General features: G+C 40.6%; 1 pseudogene; it reads left to right on the top strand.

The window, feature by feature from the left end:
* On the top strand, positions 8 to 934 carry LOC102180521 (annotated as a pseudogene).

Genomic DNA, 13,848 nt, shown 5'->3' with positions numbered 1-13,848 from the left:
ACAAAGAAGGATGGACAGAGACAATTGCTCCTCCGTGAATGAATTCATTTTCTTGGGAATTACTGAGAACACTGAGAACAAAGCGATCCTACTTACCATGTTTCTCCTTGTGTATCTCATCAGTCTTCTGGCAAACCTTGGAATGATAACCCTGATTAGGATGGACCCCCAGCTGCACACACCCATGTACCTTTTTCTCAGCCACCTCTCCTTCTGTGACCTCTGCTATTCCACAGCCGTCAGCCCTAAGATGCTGGTGGACCTATTTGCCAAGAAGAAGTCAATCTCTTTCCATGGCTGTGCTCTGCAGTTCTTGGACTTCTGTATCTTTGCAGATTCTGAGTGTCTCCTACTGGCAGTATGGCCTATGACCGGTACAAGGCCGTCAGAAGCCCCTTGCTCTATGTGGTCAGCATATCCAGTGGGGTGTGCCCCCTGCTCATGGCTGGGGTTTACCTGGTGGGGATGGGATGCTCTGATATACATGACATTAGCATTCCACTTATGTTTCTGTGGGTCAAGTGAGATTAACCATTTCTTCTATGATTTACCTCCACTTTTCCTCCTTTCCTGCTCTGATATACAGGTCAATGAGTTGGCATTATTCCTTGTTTTTGGCTTCACTGAACTGAGTACCATTTCAAGAGTTCTTGTCTCTTATTTTTATATCATCCTTTCAGTCTTGAAGATACATTCTGTAGAAGGGAGGTTCAAAGCATTCTCTACCTGCACCTACCACCTAACTGCAGTGGCAACTTTCCAAGGAACTATTCTCTTTATGTATTTCAGGCCGAGTTCATCCTACTCTTTAGATTAAGACAAAATGACTTTGTTGTTTTATACTCTAGTGATTCCAATGTTAAACCCTCTGATTTACAGCCTAAGAAACAAGGATGTGAAACAAACCCTAGAAAAAATAAAACTTAAAAGATGATGCTAAATGTTTATATTTCACACACAGAAAAAGGCACACATTGTGGTTTTTGTATTTGTAAAATTATGTTGCATCATACAAGAGAAAATAAATTGTCTCACTAAATACATAAATTAATAATAAGCATTGGTTATAAAGCCCAAATTTTAGAAACGTTACAACCCCCAAATGCAGCATGCTCATATGTGTCAAGAATTTATATATGGCATGTTCTCTTCATTGAAAACTTTCCTGAGTGTTCTAATTTTGTCCCATTGTATTGATTCATTCTTTCATTTATGTACTATTTCAATTACAGATACTTCTCATGTGTTTACTGAGAGATGTTTGAACTTTAAAAAAAATATTCTATGATACGTACTATACTTTTTGTATTAATGAGTATAAGTGAGAGGAGCTACCCCACGTTCTAGGTCAGGGAACCCATGCCTGAGGGGCGATGGCCAAGAGGAGTTCCTCACATCTGAGGTCAGGGGAGGCAGCCGAGAGGAGCTACCCTGCATCCAAGGTCAGGGGCGGAGGCCAAGAGTGCCAGGCTGCGACAGCGCAGGAGCAGCCAAGAGGAGCTACCCCACATCTGAGGCCAGGGGCGGCAGCTGGGAGGAGCAACCCTACATCCAAGGAGCGGTGGCTGCGCCAGTGCAGGAGGGCCTAGAGGAGCTATTCCACATTCAATGTCAGGAGGGGTGGAGATACCTTTTGTCTAAGGTAAGGAGCAGCGGCTGCGCTTTGCTGGAGCATTCGTGAAGAGATACCCCACGCCCAAGGTAAGAGAAACCCAAGTAAGATGGTAGGTGTTGCAAGAGGGCATCAGAGGGCAGACACACTGAAACCATAATCACAGAAAACTAGTCAATCTAATCACACTAGGACCACAGCCTTGTCTAACTCAGTGAAGCTAAGCCATGCCCATGGGGACACTCAAGATGGGTGGGAAATGGTGGAGAGGTCTGACAGAATGTGGTCCACTGGAGAAGGGAATGGCAAACCACTTCAGTATTCTTGCCTTGAGAACCCCATGAACAGTATGAAAAGGCAAAATGGTAGGATACTGAAAGAGGAACTCCCCAGGTCAGTAGGTGCCCAATATGCTACTGGAGATCAGTGGAGAAAAAATTCCAGAAAGAATGAAGGGATGGAGCCAAAGCAAAAACAATACCCAGTTGTGGATGTGACTGGTGATAGAAGCAAGGTCCAATAATGTAAGAAGCAATATTGCATAGGAACCTGGAATGTCAGGTCCATGAATCAAGGCAAATTGGAAGTGGTCAAACAAGAGATGGCAAGAGGGAATGTCGACATTCTAGGAATCAGCAAACTAAAATGGACTGGAATGGGTGAATTTAACACAGATGACCATTGTATCTACTACTGCTGGCAAGAATCCCTCAGAAGAAATGGAGTAGCCATCGTGGTCAACAAAAGAGTCTGAAATGCAGTACTTGGATGCAATCTCAAAAATGACAGAATGATCTCTGTTCATTTCCAAAAGGCAAACCATTACATGTTGCAATAATCCAAGTCTATGCTCCAACCAGTAACTCTGAAGAAGCTGAAGTTGAACAGTTCTATGAAGACCTACAAGACCTTTTAGAACTAACACCCCCCAAAAGATGTCCTTTTCATTTTAGGGGACTGGAATGCAAAAGTAGGAAGTCAAGAAACACCTGGAGTAACAAGTAAATTTGGCCTTGGAATACGGAATGAAGCAGGGCGAAGACTAACAGAATTTTGCCAAGAAAATGCACTGGTCATAGCAAACACCCTCTTCCAACAACACAAGAGAAGACTCTACATAATGTAATCAGCAGATGGTCAACACCGAAATCAGATTGATTATATTCTTTGCAGCCAAAGATGGAGAAGCTCTATACAGTCAACAACAACAAGACCAGGAGCTAACTGGCTCAGATCATGAACTCCTTATTGCCAAATTCAGACTTTTTAATAGCTGCATAGCTACTAATTCTTGAATCTCAGTTGCTGACATAATTTATAACATGAATTTGCATTTTAAAGCTCCAGCTTACTTGAGATAATACTTTAAAATTTTCTTAATTTACTTAGTAATAAACCTCAGTCAAGCTTCTTATTTGAATGGTCCCTATTGGTTCAGCCATACAGAAATGCTGGTGCTATTTAGTAATTTCTGTTTAGATAGTAGTTATACCTGTTAATAATAAGAAATAAAATTAGTGAATTAATTTTCTGGTTGAGGAAAGTGAAAGTGGGAAGGTGTGTACAACTGAGACAGCCCTCAAAACAGTTGTGCTTCTACTTGGGGCTCAGGTGGGAACAGACCGGGGGAGGACAAGACCATCTGGGCCATTAAACTAAAGTAACATGAAACAGAGAACATCTCCATTCATCCTAAATATTCTCATCTACATGTGTGGATTTACTGGGATGTGTTTTCTTTAATGCTGTATATTTAGACATTAAAAAAAATGTATTTCTACTGACTTTGGTCTCTCTGTCTAGGACAATAGTCGAAACTTGTTGTCATATATAGTGTCATATTATCTTTGCGATTTTGACGCGGTGAGATAACGTTCACAGAGTCACATTTTGTTATTTTTTGTTGTTGAGTGATGTGGTCGTGTTTGATGTTGTCATTGCTGCTGCTGTTCTGTCCTCATTTAACTAAATGTTCTGTGCTTCGTGCTGACCAGGACGCTGGGAAAGAACAGTGTGTGTTTCCGCTACACGAACCCCAGGACCTCTTTCAGGCCTTGCAGATGAAGTTTGAAGATTTTCAAAAAGATCTTAGAAAACTCAAGAAAGACCTGAGAGGTAACTTACAATCTTAAGGATACTCAGTTGTTATTTATGCTTCTTTAATGACAGAACAGATTTTTCAGTGTTTCTAAAGAAAATAAACATCGATGTAAATAAACATTTTCATATGTGGCAAAACAAAAATTTTAATATGCCAGCAAATTTGGAAAACTCAGGGCCACAGGACTGGAAAAGGTCAGTTTTCATTCCAATCCCAAAGAAAGGCAATGCCAAAGAAAGGCAATGCCAAAGAATGCTCAAACTACTGCACAATTGCACTCATCTCACACACTAGTAAAGTAATGCTCAAAATTCTCCAAGCCAGGCTTCAGCAATACATGAACCATGAACTTCCTGATGTTCAAGCTAGTTTTAGAAAAGGCAGAGGAACCAGAGATCAAATTGCCAACATCCGCTGGGTCATGGAAAAAGCAAGAGAGTTCCAGAAAAACATCTATTTCTACTTTATTGACTATGCCAAAGCCTTTGACTGTGTAGATCACAATAAACTGTGGAAAATTCTGGAAGAGATGGGAGTACCAGGCCACCTGACCTGCCTCTTGAGAAATCTGTATGCAGGTCAGGAAGCAACAGTTAGAACTGGACATGGAACAATAGACTGGTTTCAAACAGGAAAAGGAGTACATCAAGGCTGTGTATTGTCACCCTGCTTATTTAACTTATATGCAGAGTACATCATGAGAAACCCTGGGCTGGAAGAAGCACAAGCTGGAATCAAGATTGCCGGGAGAAATATCAGTAACCTCGGATATGCAGATGACACCATCCTTATGGTAGAAAGTGAAGAGGAACTAAAAAGCCTCTTGATGAAAGTGAAAGAGGAGAGTGAAAAAGTTGGCTTAAAGCTCAACATTCAGAAAACAAAGATCATGGCATCCGGTCCCATCACTTCATGGGAAATAGATAGGGAAACAGTGGACACAGTGTCAGACTTTATTTTTGGGGGCTCCAAAATCACTGCAGATGGTGATTGCAGCCATAAAATTAAAAGATGCTTACTCCTTGGAAGAAAAGTTATGACCAACTTAGATAGTATATTCAAAAGCAGAGACATTACTTTGCCGACTAAGGTCCGTCTAGTCAAGGCTGTGGTTTTTCCTGTGGTCATGTATGGATGTGAGAGTTGGACTGTGAAGAAGGCTGAGCGCCGAAGAATTGATGCTTTTGAACTGTGGTGTTGGAGAAGACTCTTGAGAGTCCCTTGAACTGCAAGGAGATCCAACCAGTCCATCCTGAGGAAGATCAGCCCTGGGTGTTCTTTGGAAGAAATGATGCTAAAGCTGAAACTCCAGTACTTTGGTCACCTCATGCGAAGAGCTGACTCATTGGAAATGACTCTGATGCTGGGAGGGATTGGGGGCAGAAGGAAAAGGGGACGACAGAGGATGAGATGGCTGGATGGCATCACTGACTCGATGGACGTGAGTCTGAGTGAACTCTGGGAGTTGGTGATGGACAGGGAGGCCTGGCATGTTGCGATTCATGGGGTCGCAAAAAGTTAGACATGACTGAGCGACTGAACTGAACTGAATACTCCATTGTGTATATGTACCACAGCTTTCTTATCCATTCATCTGCTGATGGACATCTAAGTTGCTTCCATGTCCTGGCTATTATAAACAGTGCTGCGATGAACTTTTTGGTACACGTGTCTCTTTCAATTCTGGTTTCCTCGGTGTGTATGCCCAGCAGCGGGATTGCTAGGTCATAAGGCAGTTCCATTTCCAGTTTTTTAAGGAATCTCCATACTGTTCTCCATAGTGGCTGTACTAGTTTGGATTCCCACTAACAGTGTAAGAGAGTTCCCTTTTCTCTACATCCTCTCCAGCATTTAGTGCTTATAGACTTTTGGATCACAGACATTCTGATTGGCGTGAAATGGTACCTCACTGTGGTCTTGATTTGCATTTCTCTGATCATGAGTGATGTTGAGCATCTTTTCATGTGTTTGTCAGCCATCTGTATGTCTTCTTTTGAGAAATGTCTATTTAGTTCTTTGGCCCATTTTTTGATTGGGTCATTTATTTTTCTGGAATTGAGCTGCAGGAGTTGCTTGTATATTGTTAAGATTAGTTGTTTGTTAGTTGTTTTATTTGCTATTATTTTCTCCCAATCTGAAGGCTGCCTTTTCACCTTGCTGATAGTTTCCTTTGTTGTGCAGAAGCTTTTACGTTTAATTAGATCCCATTAGTTTATTTTTGCTTTTATTTCCAATATTCTGGGAGGTGGGTCATAGAGGATCCTGCTGTTATGTATGTCGGAGAGTGTTTTGCCTATGTTCTCCTCTAGGAGTTTTATAGTTTCTGGTCTTACGTTTAGATCTTTAATCCATTTTGAGTTCTTTTTTGTGTATGGTGTTAGAAAGTATTCTAGTTTCATCGGTTTACAAGTGGTTGACCAGTTTTCCCAGCACCACTTGTTAAAGAGATTGTCTTTAATCCATTGTATATTCTTGCTTCTTTTGTCAAAGATAAGATGTCCATAGGTGCGTGGATTTATCTCTGGGCTTTCTATTTTGTTCCATTGATATATATTTCTGTCTTTGTGCCAGTTCCATACTGTCTTGATGACTGTGCCTTTGCAGTAAAGCCTGAAGTCAGGCAGGTTGATTGCTCCAGTTCCATTCTTCTTTCTCAAGATTGCTTTGGCTATTCGAGGTTTTTTGTATTTCCATACAAATTGTGAAATTATTTATTCTTGCTCTGTGAAAAATACTGTTGGTAGCTTGATAGGGATTGCATCGAATCTATAAATTGCTTTGGGTAGTATACTCATTTTCACTATATTGATCCTTCTGATCCATGAACATGGTATATTTCCCCATCCGTTAGTGTCCTCTTTGACTTCTTTCACCAGTGTTTTACAGTTTTCTATATATAGGTCTTTAGTTTCTTTAGGTAGATATATTCCTAAATATTTTATTCTTTTCGTTGCAATGGTGAATGGAATTGTTTCCTTAATTTCTCTTTCTATTTTCTCATTATTAGTGTATAGGAATGCAAGGGATTTCTGTGTGTTGATTTTATATCCTGCAACTTTACTATATTCATTGATTAGCTCTAGTAATTTTCTGGTGGAGTCATTAGGCTTTTCTTTGTAGAGGATCATGTCTCTGCAAACAGTGAGAGTTTTACTTCTTTTCCAATTTGGATTCTTTTTTATTTCTTTTTCTGCTCTGATTACTGTGGCCAAAACTTCCAAAACTATGTTGAATAGTAATGGTGAAAGTGGGCACCCTTGTCTTGTTCCTGATTTTAGGGGAAATGCTTGCAGTTTTTCACCATTGAGAATAATGTTTGCTGTGGGTTTGTCATATATAGCTCTTATTATGTTGAGGTATGTTCCTTGTATTCCTGCTTTCTGGAGGGTTTTTATCATAAACAGATGTTGAATTTTGTCAAAGGCTTTCTCTGCATCTATTGAGATAATCATATGGCTTTTATTTTTCAATTTGTTAATGTGATGTATTACATTGATTGATTTGCGGATTTGAAGAATCCTTGCATCCCTGGGATAAAGCCCACTTGGTCATGGTGTATGAACTTTTTAATGTGTTGTTGGATTCTGATTGCTAGAATTTTGTTAAGGATTTTTGCATCTATGTTCATCAGTGATATCGGCCTGTAGTTTTCTTTTTTGGTGGTATCTTTTTCAGGTTTTGATATTAGGGTGATGGTGGCCTCATAGAATGAGTTTGGAAGTTTACCTTCCTCTGCAATTTTCTGGAAGAGTTTGAGTAGGATGGGTGTTAGCTCTTCCCTAAATTTTTGGTAGAATTCAGGTGTGAAGCCGTCTGGACCTGGGCTTTTGTTTGCTGGAAGATTTCCGATTACAGTTTCAATTTCCATGCTTGTGATGGGTCTCTTAATATTTTCTATTTCTGCCTGGTTCAGCTTTGGAAAGATGTACTTTTCTAAGAATTTGTCCATTTTATGGGCATATAATTGCTGATAGTAGTTTTTTTTTTATGATCCTTTGTATTTCTGTGTTGTCTGTTGTGATCTCTCCATTTTCATTTCTAATTTTATTGATTTGATTTTTCTCCCTTTGTTTCTTGATGAGCCTGGCTAATGGTTTGTTAATTTTATTTATCCTTTCAAAGAACAAGCTTTTGGCTTTGTTGATTTTTACTATGGTCTCTTTTGTTTCTTTTGCATTTATTTCTGCCCTAATTTTTAAGATTTCTTTCCTTCTACTAACTCTGGTGTTCTCCATTTCTTCTTTTTCTAGTTGCTTTAGGTGTAGAGTTAGGTTATTTATTTGATTTTTTTCTTGTTTCTTGAGGTATGCCTGTATTGCTATGAACTTCCCCCTTAGCACTGCTTTTACAGTGTCCCACAGGTTTTGGGCTACTGTGTTTTCATTTTCATTCGTTTCTATGCATGATTTGATTTCTTTTTTGATTTCTTCTGTGATTTGTTGGTTATTCAACAGCGTGTTGTTCAGCCTCCATATGTTGGAATTTTGAATAGTTTTTCTCCTGTAATTGAGATCTAATCGTACTGCATTGTGATCAGAAAAGATGCTTGGAATAATTTCTATTCTTTTGAATTTACCAAGGCTAGATTTATGGCCCAGGATGTGATCTATCCTGGAGAAGGTTCCGTGTATGCTTAAGACAAGGGTGAAATTCATTGTTTTGGGGTGAAATGTCCTATAGATATCAATTAGGTCTAACTGGTATATTGTATCATTTAAAGTTTGTGTTTCCTTGTTAATTTTCTGTTTAGTTGATCTATCCATAGGTGTGAGTGGGGCATTAAAGTCTCCCACTATTATTGTGTTATTGTTAATTTCCCCTTTCATGCTTGTTAGCATTTGTCTTATACATTGCGATGCTCCTATGTTGGGTGCATATGTATTTATAATTGTAATACCTTCTTCTTGGATTGATTCTTTGATCATTATGTAGTGTCCTTCTTTGTCTCTTTTCATAGCCTTTGTTTTAAAGTCCATTTTATCTGATATGAGTATTGTTACTCTTGCTTTCTTTTGGTCTCTATTTGTGTGGAATATCTTTGTCCAGCAGTTCACTTTCAGTCTGTATGTGTTCCCTGTTTTGAGGTGGGTCTCTTGTAGACAACATATATAGAGGTCTTGTTTTTTTTTAATCCATTCAGCCAGGCTTTGTCTTTTGATTGGGGCATTCAACCCATTTACATTTAAGATAATTATTGATAAGTATGATCCAGTTGCCATTTGCTTTATTGTTTTGGGTTCGAGTTTATACACCCTTTTTGTGTTTCCTGTCTAGAGAATATCCTTTAGCATTTGTTGGAGAGCTGGTTTGGTGGTGCTGAATTCTCTCAGCTGTTGCTTGTCTGTAAAGCTTTTGATTTCTCCTTCATATTTGAATGAGATCCTTGCTGGGTACAGTAATTTGGGCTGTAGGTTATTTTCTTTCATCACTTTAAGTGTGTCTTGCCATTCCCTCCTGGCCTGAAGAGTTTCTATTGCAAGATCAGCTGTTATCCTTATGGGAATCCCCTTGTATGTTATTTTTTTTTCCCTTGCTGCTTTTAATATTTGTTCTTTGTGTTTGATCTTTGTTAATTTGATTAATATGTGTCTTGGGGTGTTTCTCCTTGAGTTAATCCTGTTTGGGACTCTCTGCGTTTCTTGGACTTAGGTGAATATTTCCTTATCTATTTTAAGGACGTTTTCAACTATTATCTCCTCGAGTATTTTCTCATAATCTTTCTTTTTGTCTTCTTCTGGGACTCCTATGATTCGAATGTTGGGGCGTTTAATATTGTCCTGGAGGTCTCTGAGATTATCCTCATTTCTTTTAATTCATTTTTCTTTTTTCCTCTCTGATTCATTTATTTCTGCCATTCTATATTCTACTTCACTAATCCTATCTTCTGCCTCCGTTATTCTACTATTTGTTGCCTCCAGAGTGTTTTTTATCTCACTTATTCCATTAGTCATTATATATTGACTCTTTTTTATTTCTTCTAGGTCTTTGTTAAACCTTTCTTGCATCTTCTTAATCCTTGTCTCCAGGTTATTTATCTGTGATTCCATTTTGATTTCAAGATTTTGGATCATTTTCACTATCATTACTCGGAATTGTTTATCAGGTAGATTCCCTATCTGTCCCTCTTTTGTTTGGTTTGGTGGGCATTTATCCTGTTCCTTTACCTGTTGGATATTCCTCTTTCTCTTCATCTTGTTTATATTGCTGAGTTTGGGGTAGCCTTTCTGTATTCTGGCAGTTTGTGGAGTTCTTTTTATTGTGGAGTTTCCTCACTGTGGGTGGGGTTTATACAGGTGGCTTGTCAAGGTTTCTTGGTTAGGGAAGTTTGTGTCGGTGTTCTGGTGGGTGGAGCTGGATTTCTTCTCTCTGAAGTGCAATGAAGTGTCCAGTAATGAGTTATGAGATGTCAATGGTTTTGGGGTAGCTTTGGGCAGCCTGTATATTGTAGTTTAGGTCTGTGTTCCTGTGTTGCTGGAGAATTTGTGTGGTATGTCTTGCTCTGGAACTTGTTGGCCCTTGGGTGGTGCTTGGTTTCAGTGTAGTTGTTTGATGAGCTCCTGTCGATTAATGTTCCCTGGAGTCAGGAGTTCTCTGGTGTTCTCAGGACTTGGACTTAAGCCTCCTGCTTCTGGTTTTCAGTGTTATTTTTGCAGTAGTCTCAAGACTTCTCCTTCTATACAGCACCGTTGACAAAACATCTATGTTAAAGATGAAAAGTTTCTCCACAGTGAGGGACACCCAGAGAGGTTCACAGAGTTACAAGGAGAAGAGAAGAGGGAGGAGGGAGTTAGAGGTGACTCAAATGAGATGAGGTGGAATCAAAAGAGGAGAGAGCAAGCTAGCCAGTAATCACTGCCTTATGTATGCCTCCACAGTCTGGACCACTCAGAAATGTTCATGGAGTTATACAGAGAAGAGAAGAGGGAGGAATGAGACAGAGGTGGCCAGGAGGATAGAAAGGGGGGAATCAAAAGGAGAGAGACAGATCCAGCCAGCAATCAGTTCCCTAAATGTTTTCCACCATCTGGAACACGCAGAGTTTGGGTAGAGAAGAGAAGGGGGAGGGAGGAGACAGAGGCGACCTGATGGAGAAAAAGGAGAGCCCAAAGGGGGAGAGAGCAGTCAAGCCAGGTAATCTCGCTCCCAAGTAAATGGGTACTGAAGATTGGGTTCTTAAAGGTACAAAATTGATAACAAATACCAAAAAGCAGAGATTAAAAATCTAGAGTAGAGGTTGGATTTTCAAAACAGCATTATTAAAGAAAAGAAGAAGAAGAAAAAAAAGACAAAGTCACAAAAATTATATCATATATATATATATATATATGAAGTTTGCTTTAAAAAATAGGGGTTTTTTTTGCAAAGCAATAAATAGGTTATAAAAAATGAAAATTAAAGGAGTAATAGAGGATTTAAAATTTTTTTAAAAATTAAAAAAAAGAATGATCATAAAAATAGTAAAAATATATCTAGGACTTTTCTCTGGTGTTGTGGGCAGTGTGGGGTCAGTTCATTTTCGGATAGTTTTTTGGTCTGGCTTATATTTGTCAAGATCTATAGGCCCCTTCCTATGTAGTTGGTACTAACTACAGGGTTTTAATCTATTGCACCTGTCACTTCCAAGGTGGTTCCCTCTGTTTTAGCTTCTTCTGTTTGCTGGTCTCTCCAGTGTCTGACTTCTGCCCTGACACAAAGGGGGCCATGGTGGACACTTTTTTAAGGCTCACTTATTCAGTCGTGCTGTGGGGAGGGAGGGACGCTGCAAGCGAATAACACTGGCACACTGGCATGTGCTCACAGTGTCTCAGACATACTGGGCCTGCCCCCACTCACGGTGCATGTGCCCTCCCTCCCGCACTGCTCAGGCTGTAGGTTGCTCCCCCGGGAACTGCCTGAGGCCGGCCCTGGGCTGCATGCACCTCCCAGGTCTAAGCCTCTCAGGTTCAGGCACTTGGGTAGTCCTCAGAAGCACAGACTTGGTTGAGCCTGTGTTTTGTGCCCTTCCCAGGTCTGAGCAGCTCAGGTGATGTGGTGTTTGGCAAGCACGGTTACTGTGACTTATCGCCTCCCCTGTCCCTGACGCTTAGTTTTCTGGGTGTACAACCAGCACACATTTTTCAGGTGGATGTGACAGTCCAGAACCCCAAGAAGTTCTTAGTTAGCAAAGAAGCCTGCTTGCAGTTTGGTAGATAATGTCTCTCTTGGGCTGTGATTGCCCCCTTCCGGCTCTGGCTGCCTGTCACTGGAGGGGGTTGGTCTGCAGCCGGCTATCTCTGTTCAGTCCTTTGTTCTGTGTGCAGGCCTGGCGGTGTCTTAGGTTAGGACTTTTCACGTGGTAGCTATCACTGTCTGGTTTGCTAGCCCAAGTTAGTTCACTCAGTTTGCCCTCGGGGCATTCAGGCCAGATCCTTACTCTAAGCAATGCAGCCTGCCCCTCCCTGCCCAGCCCCCACTTGCTAGCAGTGGGTGCAGGCATCTGCGCTGCTTCTCCACTGGGGAAGTTATCGTTGGGCTCGTAATCTGTGGGTTTTAATTATTTATTTATTTTTCCTCCCTGTTATGTTGCCCTCTGTGCTTCCAAGGCTCGCCACAGACTCAGTAGTGAGAATGTTTCCTGGTGTTTGGAAACTTCTCTCTTTTTAAGACTCCCTTCCCGGGCCAGAGCTCTATCCTACCTCTTTTCTCTCTCTCTCTCTCTTTTTTTTGTGGTCTTTTATATTTTTTCCTACCTCCTTTTGAAGACAATGGGCTGCTTTTCTGGGTGCTGATGTCCTCTGCAGCATTCAGAAGTTTGTTTTGTGGAATTTACTCAGTGTTTAAATGTTCTTTTGATGAATTTGTGTGGGAGAAAGTGGTCTCCCTGTCCTATTCTTCCACCATCTTAGGACCGCCCCTCATGTCTCAGCTTTTTTAATACACTGTCTATGTTTGTCACTGATAAAGAATCTGCCTGCAATACTGAAGACCCCGGTTCGATCCCTAGGTCAGGAAGATCCCCTGGAGAAGGGCATGGGAACTCACTCCAGTATTCTTGCCTGGAGAATTCCATGGACAGAGAAGCCTGGTGGGCTACAGTCCATGGAATTGCAAAGAGTTGGACACGACTGAGTGATTATCACAATAGGTTTGTCAAAGCTTTCCTTCCAAGGAGCGAGTGTCTTTTAATTTCATGGCTGCAGTCACCATCTTGCAGTGACTTTAGAGCCCAAGAAATAAAGTCTGTCACTGTTTCCATGTTTCCACATCTATCTGCAGTGAAGTGATGGGACTGGATGCCATGATCTTAGTTTTTTGAATGCTGAGTTTTAAGCCAGCTTTTTCATTCTCCTCTTTTGCTTTCATTAAGAGGCTCTGTAGTTCCTCTTTGCTTTCTGCCATAAGGGTGGTGTCATCTGCATATCTGAGATTATTGATATTTCTTCTGGTAGTCCTGATTCCAGCTGTGCTTTATCCAGCCCATTATTTCACCTGATAGATGGGGGTAAAATGGAAACAGTAGGAAATAGATGGGAAAATAGTAGAAAGTGGAAACAGTGACCAACTTTATCTTCTTGGGCTCCAAAATCTCTGCAGATGGTGACTGCAGCCATGAAATTAAAGGGTTTTGCTCCTTGGAAGAAAAAATGTGACAAACGTAGATACCATATTAAAAAGCAGAGACAATCACTTTGCTGACAAAGGTCTGTATAGCTAAAGTTATGGTTTTTCCAGTAAGCATCAGAAATATGGATGTGAGAGTTGGACCATAAAGAAGACTGAGTGCCAAAGAATTGATACTTTTGAACTGTGGTGCTGGAGAAGACTCTTAAGAGTGCCTTGGACAGCAGGACATCAAAAGAATCAATCCTAAAGAAAACCAATCTTGAATATTCATTAGAAGGGCTGATGCTGAAACTCCAAAAACTTTGGCTACTTGATTTTAAGAGCCAACTCATTGGAAAAGACGCTGATGCTGGAAAGTTTGAAGGCAGGAGGAGAAGGGGTGACAGAGGATGAGATGGTTGGATGGCATCATCGATTCAATGGACATGAATCTTGAGGAAACTCCAGGAGATGGTAAATAACAGGAGTCTGGCTGTGCTTGCAGTTGATGTTTCAAAGAGCTAGACATGACTAAGAATATTCACCTATTGAA

The sequence above is a fragment of the Capra hircus genome, chromosome 16 (genome assembly GCF_001704415.2).
Source record: "Capra hircus breed San Clemente chromosome 16, ASM170441v1, whole genome shotgun sequence".
In the NCBI taxonomy this organism is placed as follows: domain Eukaryota; kingdom Metazoa; phylum Chordata; class Mammalia; order Artiodactyla; family Bovidae; genus Capra; species Capra hircus.
This window is presented reverse-complemented; position numbering and strand designations above follow the sequence as displayed.